Here is a 12,155-nt window from a genome sequence, read left to right as displayed (position 1 = left end):
TTACTCTTTGCTTTTTGTATGAGAAAGACGACTATGAATTTTATATGCATAGAGTTCAACGGGACGGTTCTGACAATTCTGTCATTGATACTCGTATATTGAATAGCCTATTGCCATAAAGAGCTCTTCAACATATCCAATTCTAATGCTTTAAATATAACATAAAACAGTTTATATAGCAGAAGTCGCAAACGGCAACCAGAACAGGCAAAGATAACAGATAAACATTGCTACAGCAATACAAATCTTAACGGTATCTTAAAAATAGATTTACGACCACAACAAAAAGGAGATTCATTTCACTTTAAAAATCTGCGCTCAGTTTTGACTGGAGTCATTCAACTACAATGATTGATGGTTTAATAACCTCCCACTTAACATGCTGCAGATCATTATGAGTTCACGGTTAGGTCATTGGTGTGCGAGCGTCATTCAACGCTAGCTCGTAAAAACTGTGTTCCCACAGCGATAGCTTTAGTAAGCTATCTGTCATCCTACTATGTGTACGTACTTAAATCATTTTTGAACAAATGACTATTCAAATGATTGCCAATCTTCGTTAAGCTTCAAGAAAATATTGGACTATTTTAAATTGCAATTTTATTATTTATTTGATGTAACAAGATAGCATTTTTTTAATACGTTTATATAGTTGGTTATTTAGTAATAGAGAAATAAAAAAATAATTGGGTACTCGTACAACGCTTATTACTTTTCTGTATCAGAGCATTAAAGAGGCTAAGCGTGGTAATAATATTTTTTCTTAAAATATAACAAGTAAATATTAAATGCGACGCTTAAAAGTGACAAAGATACGTTTAAAAGATTTCCAAGTACTGTTTATTTTGATTTCCTTGAAATAGGCAATTTCAAATATTTTTCTAGGAACATACCTAGTGGAATATAAGATTATTAATATTGAGCCTACCTAATAGAATATTATTTAAATCAGTCCGGTTTAGGACTTCTCCGAAAATCTAATCTATCACGAAGTCGCGGACACTCGGTAGAATATATTATCTAAGTTTCAGTAATAAATATTAAGTTTTACGTAACTCCTGCTGTATCTGTAGTTTACTACTCTACTCGGTTTTGCTGAGATAGTAAACCTGTATACCGTAAAATTAAGCTCTATTAACTATTGCTGTGGGTTCTAAACAAAAGCCTTGGGAAATCTCTCACACATTCCTGTTGATTAAGTTCCTAAAGAAGTGTAAAATGAGATTTTTTATCTCCATTGACACAAGGCTTGGCATAAACAAGGCGGGCGTGTGTTCAGTAATGTCATAATATCACTGTTTTACGACGAGGCGTGGCGGCCGTGATGTAAACCTACCGAATATCTACGTCCTCGTCTAAGTACCATTCATTTACTCGGCATCCAGCTGCGCGCAAACAATCGCCCTATGTGTTGTGGAACTAATTGCAGCCGTGAGACAAGTGTGGCGAAATCGCTAATACGCATAATTTATTTATTAAATCCCCGTTATATTATTTAAATTAGTCACAGAAATTCCAAATATTTAAAATAAATTAAAACACAATCTGGTTTATTAGGCGTCATCTTGATTTATTGGTTTTGCTTCTTGTTTGTTGCTTGCTTTCATTATTTTAATTGAATCGATTCGATATTCAAATTAGTTAATCAAAAGCTGCCAGTCTCGCGCATCGAATCAAACCGCCCGCCCTATCGTTATCGATAAATGTCAGAGGAAGTAAATGGGATTAACACGAAATAATACAAAGACAATTAAATTAGTAACGTCACCACTACTTTGGCTATTTTTGGCTATTCGAATATTCTATTCTTATCCGATTAAATATACGAGTAGGAAGTTTATTTTTAATATATATCTAAGGATTCGCATGTTTGGTGTCCTGTTTTGAGAAACACGTGGGAAGTACTTATCTTAAAAATATATCTATGTCACCTTGATCGTATCAAATTCGTTCAATCAAAGTTCACGCGCACATAAGTTCAGCAACCTTCCTACAATATCGGATAAAACAGATGTTACTCGTAGAACTCTATTATTAAATCAATAGTACAATAACATCAAAGGGTATTGCCGTATTTCACTCCAGATATATCAAAGATTTTTCCGCGTTGAATCATGTATAGGTACTGAAAATATCTTTCCAATACCTATACATCGATGGTAGGGAATATCGTAAAGACATTTCATATACTCGGCAACCCCAAATCACATATCTAAATCGAATCATTTGTCTGAGCATGAGCCATTTATTTATTTGTTTAAGAATACGTACGGTTTTATATCCATGTATTGTTTTTCCGCCCGTGGAACTTACATTACCTACAAATGGAACCTATCCGAATATTCTTACCCGTAGAAAAATGTTCGTAGTCTAATATTAAAGCACTTTACGGGTTTCTAAATTGACGCAGAAGGCACTCAACAGAGTTTTACTTTTATTCTGAAATATTTGCAACTTAATCTTCTCCTCTGGTATATTCATAAAGCTGAGGAAAGTCATATAGCATAGGAATAGCTCATGTTGTGTGGAATATATTAGCCTGTTAGGAAGGTAGTGTGGCTGACTAGGAATGCGCTAAAGCTGCAGTAAGTATTACCACTCATTTCAAATTTTCATTTCAGTCTAAAGTAGCACAGCAAAAATTGCACACCAAGATCCATTTGTTAAACAATATATTTGACCCTGACAGTTAAGTTTATAAATCTAAAGTATGTATATTTTTGTGACAAAGCATCGGGCGCGGCGTACAAGCCAATGCTAAGCTATAACAATAAATCAGAGGCACTTGTCGAACAGTAATATATGTTGTTATGCTATGCGTGTACCCCACAGACCTACAAGCTACTGGTCATGGATCATAGCACACGCCTCGCCTCGCTGCCTCTGGAGACTAAGTAGATCCCACCAAGATAATCAGTTAATACATCAAATCTTGTTGGCTGTTTGACAAAGTTGAGCGACAAACAGCCCCCGGCTGCAATACCAAAAACAACGGGAAAGTAACAATAACATTGTCGAGTAAAATAAACACTTATCGATCCCTTGTTTACATTTATTTTTAGACTCAAGATATTTCATATCCTTGAGGAAACGCGGAAATCATTAATTATTTGGAAGTAATGGCGTTTAATTTATGTAAGTATATAATTTCGTCAATTAAAACAAATAGCTTTAACAATACATTACCATCCACAATCAATTTATTTTAGGGTTTGTTTTGTTGGTACGACCTAATAAATTATATTATCATTATGAAACGTCTACATACTTAACACTTTCCATAAGAGAAAAGGTGTTTGACTCTTTGGCGTTGTTTGTTTTATTCATTTAATGTAATTTGTTTCCAAGCTGATCCTTGAGGAACGTAGAAGCTTCAGAGGTTTTTACAATATACATAAGTAAATCTAATTATCGAGTTGAAGGTTCTATTTAAAGCCAGAGTACCGTAACTATAACAATAATACAATGCTTCTTCGGGGCTCTTCATGGCCCCGATGTAGACTTCAATGCGTCCGTATCTTGGCTACGCTTCGGTGACTTGTTTGGAGAAACCGAAGGGTTTGTATGTGCAATTATGGACGAAGTTATCCTTACGAATAACTACCGGAGATATATCGTGAAAGACGGGACGGTTGACATATGTCGGGCATGTCACCATCCGGGTGAGTCTATCAGACATATTATATCTGGTTGTTCTCGTTTGGCTAATGGTGAATATTTGCACAGACATAACCAAGTGGCCAAGATTATCCACCAGCAGCTTGCTCTGCAATACAACCTTGTAGACCTTGAGGTACCGTACTACAGGTATGCGCCCGACCCAGTTCTCGAAAAGGACCATATCACGTTGTACTGGGATCGATCTATCATCACTGACAGGACTATTGTAGCCAATAAGCCTGATATTGTGGTGATAGATCGATTAGCGCGCCGCGCGATGATAGTCGATGTCGCCGTTCCGCATGACGAGAACCTTGTGAAAGCTGAGAAAGAGAAACAAATAAAGTATCTCGACTTAGCGCACGAGGTTGTCGCCATGTGGAGTGTCGACACGGCTGTTGTTGTGCCGATTGTCGTTACGGCCAATGGTTTAATAGCCAAGAGCCTCGACGAACACCTCAGGAGGCTCTCGTTGGGCGGCTGGATCAAGGGACTGATTCAGAAGGCAGTACTCCTTGATACGGCACGTATTGTGAGGAGGTTTCTGTCTCTGGGACCCTAACCACCGGTACCTTGGACCCTGTGCCCGATATCGGTGGCAACCTATTTTTTATATTTTTAAATGTTTTTTATTTTTATATTTAATATTTAAAAATGTAAATCATATGTTAGAAAATAAATAAATGATCACAATAATACTATAGATTAAATCTTATAAGTCAATATTTTTCTCAGCATGTTTTCGCCAGACATTCCGCAGACGACCTTTGACGCATGTCACTAAGTTATAAATAGCTTATTGAATAAAAGTCTATACTTACATAACAGTTATGTGCTCAAGCTCCAACTCTGTATCGTAAAGTGAGTCATAAAGGAACATTACGGAATCGCGATGTGTTTTCTTTGAAGTTTTAAGGTCGGTTGTAAAGTTTAGTTCAGTGACTGTGAAAGTATGCAGACAATGTTTCGAACTATTTGTTAGGCAAATATGAAATCATGCAACGGTTCTTTGCAAGCGAGATGAAGTATCGCTTGTGAAGCTAGTCTATTCTATGAGGTTACCGACGGATCAGTAACCAATAGTCTCGCATCAAACAGCTCGGTAAATCCCGTGGACGATAAACGAGATGTTAGTTCGCCGTGAATATTCACCGACGCTCGAGCGGTGCCCGTTGCGATACATAAAGTGATCACATTCATCAGTGGTATCCGGGCTTACTCTGATTTGCATCACAGTCGCCTTATAGCGTCCTTAATTCAGTCGATCTGAATGACGACGAGGTACTGTGAAAAATGTTCTGTTTGTGTTAGCAGCGTTTTCACACCATCTGATTTTCCGTTAAGTTTTTTGTCCAAAATTGCGATACAGAATCTTGAAGCGCACACAGGTTTTGTCGCGCGTTATCAGCCGGTTCAAACTATGGAACTGCGTACCAGAACTTTTGTCCCTCGGAATTTGTCGCGCGTGAAATCTCGACCGTATACGCGTATACGTCATGTGCCTGAATAATTTACAGAATACGATATTGCATCATTGATTACAAGTCATCTTCGAAATTAGGCCCGAAGACCTTGAAACCGAACAATACCGTCACCCTCTTGCATACATTACTCATAAATTAATTGTTCCTACAACTGTACTACCTATAACAAGCTAAAATGAATTTATGCTCCATAAAATTATTGCCTATCGTACGCCAGTCATAATTTTCTAGTTAATTTAGTAGAGATGTTAAAAGCTCCTATAAAGCTCGGCGTCTAACAAAGATACCTAAATGATAATAAACATATTTCTATTAGACATTTTTATTTTTGGATACGAGTCCATAATTGGTGCAATTACAGCAAATTTAGTATCATTGATTTTGATATTGGTACCACCCAAACGAAGGTAATTTGACCATTTATTCGTATTATATGAGGTCTATTAATTTTAGTTACACGTGGACTAGGTATCTAGAATGTGTTTTTATTAACAAGTTTCTTAGATGAGACAAGCTTACTGTCTATTTTAAAACAATTTAAAAATTACTTTTTCAATACCTACTTGTATCTACTTTTTGGAACACTAATAAATGTTACTCAAAAAAGTTTAAACATAATTACCAGTAACACAGGGTTTAGTTTAAAAGCTTTTAAAATTACCTTTAGGAATTACTTGAAGTTAGTATAATAAGCCGAGCGAGATTCAAGTTACAGGGAATTATATTATGTAACCACTACACATTCAGTCGGCGTCAAACGATGCTTGGAGCCCCATGCCTTTTTGGCAGCCGCGCCAAATTTACTATTCATAATTTAGAAATTGAAGAGGAAACATTATATGCAGCCACTAATTAAAAAGCTCTCATATTTGCAGAGATATTTTCATATAGAGTTATTTTCCAGATTACTTGGATGAAATATGTATGTTAAGTATTATTTAAGTTATTAGAAAACGAATTTTAAATAAACGACGTTTTCATTATTTTAGTGGAAACATTGCGGTAGTACACACGGGGAGTTCAACCACAATAGTTTCGGATGCATTCAGTGGCACGCGCTAAAACACTAAACTTGCTCCAAATTAGTTTCCAACCGCAAGTAAGCGCATGTTCATGTGTCAATTTCCCGCAGCGTTTCCAGCCCATATCTGTTGTTAGTAAGTTTGACGTAATACCTAGTTTCGACAGCTGTCGACGTGGTCTTGAATTTGCGCCACATTGAGCCGAACTATACAAGTCCACATACACGTGCTGCCAGCTCGTCTACCAAAACCAAACGGTATTGTAACAGCCATGTTTGTTTAGCTTTGTAATTACGTAATGTTTTAGTATTTGTATAACATCAAAATTCATCTGGAACTGTTATGAAAAAAGTTTATAGTGTTTAGGATTTCATTGCGTAGTTGGGTTCGGGGAACAATTCAAGGCTGGGAAATATGTAGAAGGCTTATTTTTCAAGACAATCTCTTTCAATATTGGGTAAACAATCAATATAAGCCCAAAGGCCTAACCCTTGTAACTAACGTAACTAGAAAAGTTGAATAACGTGAAGAGCTCATAAGCAACTCAAGCAGCGTACAGAAAGGATTCGATGAGAACTCCTGACGTTGAATGGAAACCATTCTTAAAGAAACCAGTAAACCGCAATCTTCACAAACGAGCGAATCCCTCGTCTTGTCTAAGAACTAAAATAAAATCACAGCGCTCCTAGATAAAAGAAAACCTTTATATCCGGTGCTATGCTAAATCTTTTTGTTGGATTGCGAATAAACCAGTGTTTTCATAATATTTTTATGTGAAAATATGCTTGAAAATATGAACCATGTAATTCATAAGCTTCATTCTCGGAAATATTGCGGTTACCAAACTGCTGAATAATTGGAAACAGATTTATTGGAAAAGGCTGTTTTTGTTATCAATTAATAATACTGTTGCTATTTTTATAACTATTTCTGCTATCAGGATTGAGAATTCTTCATAAATATCACATGAAAATTCAAACGCTTAATTTAGTAGATTTAAAATAAAATGCCAAACATCCAGCTTTAAGTGAGTAATAGAAATTTAAATACCTACCGAAGTTAAACAATTGGTGAACTGATCGCCAACATTAGTAAATGTCTCTCTTAGTCATTACTTACGCTTTAAGATTTTTTACTTGCAGAATTTCCAAATACAGTAATGTAAAAAAATTACAAAATATAATTAAGTACCCTAGAGAAAATAACACAATTTATCATACAATTCAAAAGCATTCCTACATTTGTGAACCTCACGAAATGCATTATAACTTTTTGGACTTGTCTGAAAGTTTTTGAACGTCTGAAAGCTTGCTTTAAGTAATTGCAAAAGCAACTGTAAAAGGAAGCTTGGGGCTACGAAACTTTGTGAACTTTTTCTACCTATCAGTGTCACATACAGTTTACAGCGTCACAGCTTTATTTCGTCTTTTATTGTGAGATTTTATTTACGTCGCAATGTTTCGCTTTTATTACTTTTTGTACTGAATATATTTTAAATAAGAAGGGAGTGTGTTTAAGTTAATGGAATTAAATACTGCACTGGGTAAGTATAAAATAGAGCTCTTATACCATAAATCAATTAATAAATCTGCCAACTGATTATATGCACAGATATCATTAATATCGACTCTAAGAGCAAAAGTGTAAAATTTATATTTTCAGTTGCCCAAATATTTACATAACATCAAGGCAAAATAGAACCAAGTTTAAGGTTAGCTGAAAATATGAAAACCTATTTATATCAAATGAGTAACACATTGTCTCATAAAATATCTAAAACGACTGTTACGAAATCGGCGCATGCACTCGATTTTAAATATTTGTGTTATGTAGAACAATTTGCTGATACAAAAAAAAATATTTCTCAAAATCTGTTAATTTTTGATTTAAGTGCAATCAACTTGTGTTTTGACAGTTCAGTGAAGCATATACAAGTATTCTTTAGTACAACAAAGCCGTTGGCAACAGAGAATTTTGACGTAAATAATGGTAGCAGAACTGATAGTTTTTAAACAAATTTTAATTGCACATCACTGTTTATTTACACAGGCAATCCATTGACCAATTAGATTCGCAAGACTCGATCTTACGTCATTTTCATTGAAACTGATAACTTGACGGAAGGAATGATCTTAAATTAAACAAATCTATGGAACACTAAAATGTATCTAAAAATAGATAACCTATTTAAATATTGGTTTGTTTGAAATAGTTTCATTTTTTTGCATTTAAAACGAGTTAAAAAAACAATTTAGAATTGATTGTGTCTCGATTTTGTTTAAAACAAAACCTTTAAATTTCTTCTATTTATTGATATTAATAAATTAAAATAAATGTTGCCGTCTGCTTGACGAATTTATTGTTTTAATTTGTTTGACCCTTGTCGCTATGTGGGTTAAGTAGATACAATTATAGAAATTGAGTTTTAACTCCTCCCTTGTAATATCTTAGTAGTAGTAGTAGTGGTAGTTTTACACAGCTTACCTAACAGCTGTTGAAAATTATTATTAATCCAAGTCTACTCAGAATTAATTTATTTTAGTTACTTTCGACCTTTTTTGCGGTCAAATATTTTCAAGAAGAAACAATGATGCTCTATATGGAGTCTTCATTAAAATAACATACCATACATATGGGTATTCAAACCAATATTGAAGTTAACGTACCCATAACATTCCAGTGATTTATTTCATATTTTAGGAACTTTAAGAGGTGAGAGGGAGTCGGCACAAATACGGTTTCAATTGATTGACAGGGGTTCCGCAAATACTTAGATAACTTGAGACCATTTTTGGAACGATCGATTTCGCATTCGGTCTTCAGAAAGGAATTATAAATAGACAAGGCGTAAACTGGAAACTGAATATAGTCCATTTATTTATTTAACGGAAAATAAAGTTTTTAGTATAACTTTGACGTTTTTTTGCCCTTAAAACATAACACGTAAATACAAGTACAGCATTAATATAACCGAATATTACAAAGAAAGTAATATCTCAACATTATGGTTCATAACACTTCATCAAAAAACAAAAAGCCAGACACTATTATCATATTATTTCTGCAGATTAATATATCAAGAGTCAGCTAGCATGTTATCTAGAAAAAAAAAACAATTAATATGGATCATCTTATGTAGCACATAACATTATCGGATTCTAGAATGTGTTCTAGTTAAACAGAGATAATAACGCTGACCCTCGAAATCATCAAACCTATTTTCTATAACCTTGTGCACGTGTATCAATTAATTTATACATGTTAATATCATCCAATGTTTCTGGTTTATTTATTTTTTTATTTAAGTATCCACTAGAAGGAAGGACTTTAAAAAATACAAGTTATAGAGAATTCTCTATTCGAAGTAATTCTTCTTTTATGACGATAGCTGTTGCATTAAACTGTTATATATTATGATATGATTATATTATGATACATTATTGTGAGGAGTCATATATTTTGAAATTCTGTCTGTCTTGCTAACATGACACGTTTCCCAGTAAACAACATCTCCACAATTAAGTTTTAAAAAATGTATTCTGAGAATAGAACTTTTCTAACTAAATCAAGAAGCAAACGGTAGGCTTTCCTTATTTACGACTTATGGCTGAATGAATTGTGACGTGTTTCATTAGCAAGGAATTCTAAAAATGTCTGTATTGACATTAACTCTTCCTTTGGAATTGTTATTTGTTTATTTAATTTTCTCTTAGGTATTACTATACATTCTCACACAACGATGTACCTTTTGAAATACGACATACTTTAAATTACAAAAAAAAAACAACACAACATTTTCGTAAACGTGTGTCTGACGTCTGTTTATTTCTTTTGTAATATCACCACCAGATTCAATATTGATACTGAAATGTATCATCGTTATTCAATATTAAAAAAAAATACTTAACAGATATATCATGTTCTCTTAACAATATTGGACTCAATAAAATTATTATGGTTAAGAAACTAGATTTGTAAGTGTTACCTATGGGTCTTCTGAATAATAAAGTTTGTTGTTTAAACGAAGTCATAAAATATTCAAAGAAACGAACTGAAAACAAATTAACTTTAGTTTCTAATTGATTCTTTATACATTAATGTATTCCGAGCATCAAATTAAACCTAAATAACTTGATAGTTCTGTTATTTGAGGAAGCCGGTTAAACAACAAGAACATACATTTCTAACCAGAATTGAGTGGCTAAAAAAATTAACTAAAGAGGTTTTAACCAAATAGTATAAAGTATATACATCTTACCTCAAACGCTCGGCTGTTTATAAGATAGGCACAACATAGATGCTTAGTGATAACGTAGTACACGGCACAGATAACGGAGATCGCAGCGCCGACCGCGACTCGAGGAGCACTGGTGCTGCGCGCGCGCCGCCCGACGTCTACCGCCGTATAACTAAACTATAGCCCATTTAACATAACAGATCTGTTAACATTGTTGTTTCCAAGAGTTCAATGTTACGCTTTTGCTTCATTCAATTACGTACGGCACATATCGATAATTTGATTATGTATTGTCATGATCTAGAATTTGAATTGAGTTTTTTTTGTTAATTTAGAAGTTTTTTTTATGAATGCTTAAATACCGTTGTAGAAGTTTGACGATAAAGCATTTCTTTTTTAAAAATAAATACAAACAAAACTTCACCCCAACATGATTGAGAAAAGGCTCGGAGGATGAAATACAAACAAAACTATTTAAAAAAAAAAGTAAAAATTTCAATTTCACAATAAATTTTCCTAGAAATGGTTCCCTTGTTAAGATAAGCCTAGCAAAAAAGTAGGTTTGTTTGCACTATTAGTTACATAGACGCCTAGTTACGAAAGATAAAGTAGGTACTAACAGCGTAAATTAATGGATTCTTTTCTTATTTCTTCGGTGTAGTTTGTCTAATGTGCTGAAAATAGCAACTAGCGTCTACACTCTTGGCATAATCGGATTTCCATTAAGTTCAGCAAACGTATCAATCGAGATAATGTTTCTTCGAACTATTTATAAGCAATTAACAAGCAAAGATTATCAAGAGATGTTTTAGACAGCTTTTATTTTCGGCAAAAGAAACTGTGATATTTTTTTGCAAACCAATTGTAGAAAAACCGTTGTATATTTTTGTTAATTATGTACAAAAAAAGGCGAGTTCTTGGAAGATTATCTGTTGTTTTAGCGTCCAATCTTTGTCCAAGGAATTTAATTAATTGAACGAGAGATATCATAACAAACTAGTGGTTTAGCAGATTACTTCAGTGGGGAAGCGATAACGCCCGGGCGGTGACCGCGTAATCAAATATTGGAACAGCTTCTGCCAGATGTAGGCGACGCGATTATATCTTTGCCTTTTGATTTGTTACACCTTTTGTCTATTAAAAAGTAATTATTGTTTTTTTTTTTTATTTTGTGAGGACATAACTAATTTTAATTAACTGTAGTTGCTATTTGAAACTGTTGGCATCGTCGTAACATTTTTTATTTTTTACTAAAATTATGTGGGTATACATCAGGCATTAGTTTGCTACTCCAAAATATAATACTATAATGAATTGTCAAAACAGCATGATTCTATAGATTTTCCGCAAGCAGCATCGGCAGAACAAACGCTTAACATAAAACGGTGTAATAACGAGTAACCACTGCTAAGGTTACAACACAATACCCAATTAACTCCAATTTCAAAATTAAACCAATGATCGATACACGTAATACCGGCCACACAAACAGGTATCTATTTACCCTAATCAAAAGCGCTTTGATTCCATTTTATGGTGAATTTAATCGCGGTTTGTCTCGACACGGACATTTGAATTAATTGTGGCTTTACTGTGTCCGCCACAGACACAATAAGTACTGTGTTGATGTTGAAAATAAAACTCTTTATTACTTAACTGCTGTGTCTCAGTAATAAAGGTCCGTTTCGACCGTATGGGACCAACTCCAGGAGGTGTGATTGATGAACTGAAAGAGTGATGGAATATATCTGC

At 34.2% G+C, this 12,155-nt stretch overlaps 1 protein-coding gene across 1 annotated transcript in view; it reads right to left on the bottom strand.

Moving 5' to 3' along the window:
- LOC110384180 (transmembrane protease serine 12) overlaps window positions 1-10,575 on the bottom strand; it is a 47,756-nt gene extending 37,181 nt beyond the window's left edge. Inside the window, exon 1 of the mRNA XM_021345326.3 lies at window positions 10,425-10,575. The gene's annotated coding sequence lies outside the window, so the exon portion shown is untranslated. The remainder of the gene's footprint in view (window positions 1-10,424) is intronic.
- Window positions 10,576-12,155: the final 1,580 nt, after the last annotated feature.

Source organism: Helicoverpa armigera, chromosome 4 (genome assembly GCF_030705265.1).
Source record: "Helicoverpa armigera isolate CAAS_96S chromosome 4, ASM3070526v1, whole genome shotgun sequence".
Taxonomy (NCBI): domain Eukaryota; kingdom Metazoa; phylum Arthropoda; class Insecta; order Lepidoptera; family Noctuidae; genus Helicoverpa; species Helicoverpa armigera.
The sequence above is the reverse complement of the archived record's forward strand: the minus strand, read 5'-3'. Positions and strand labels throughout refer to the sequence as shown.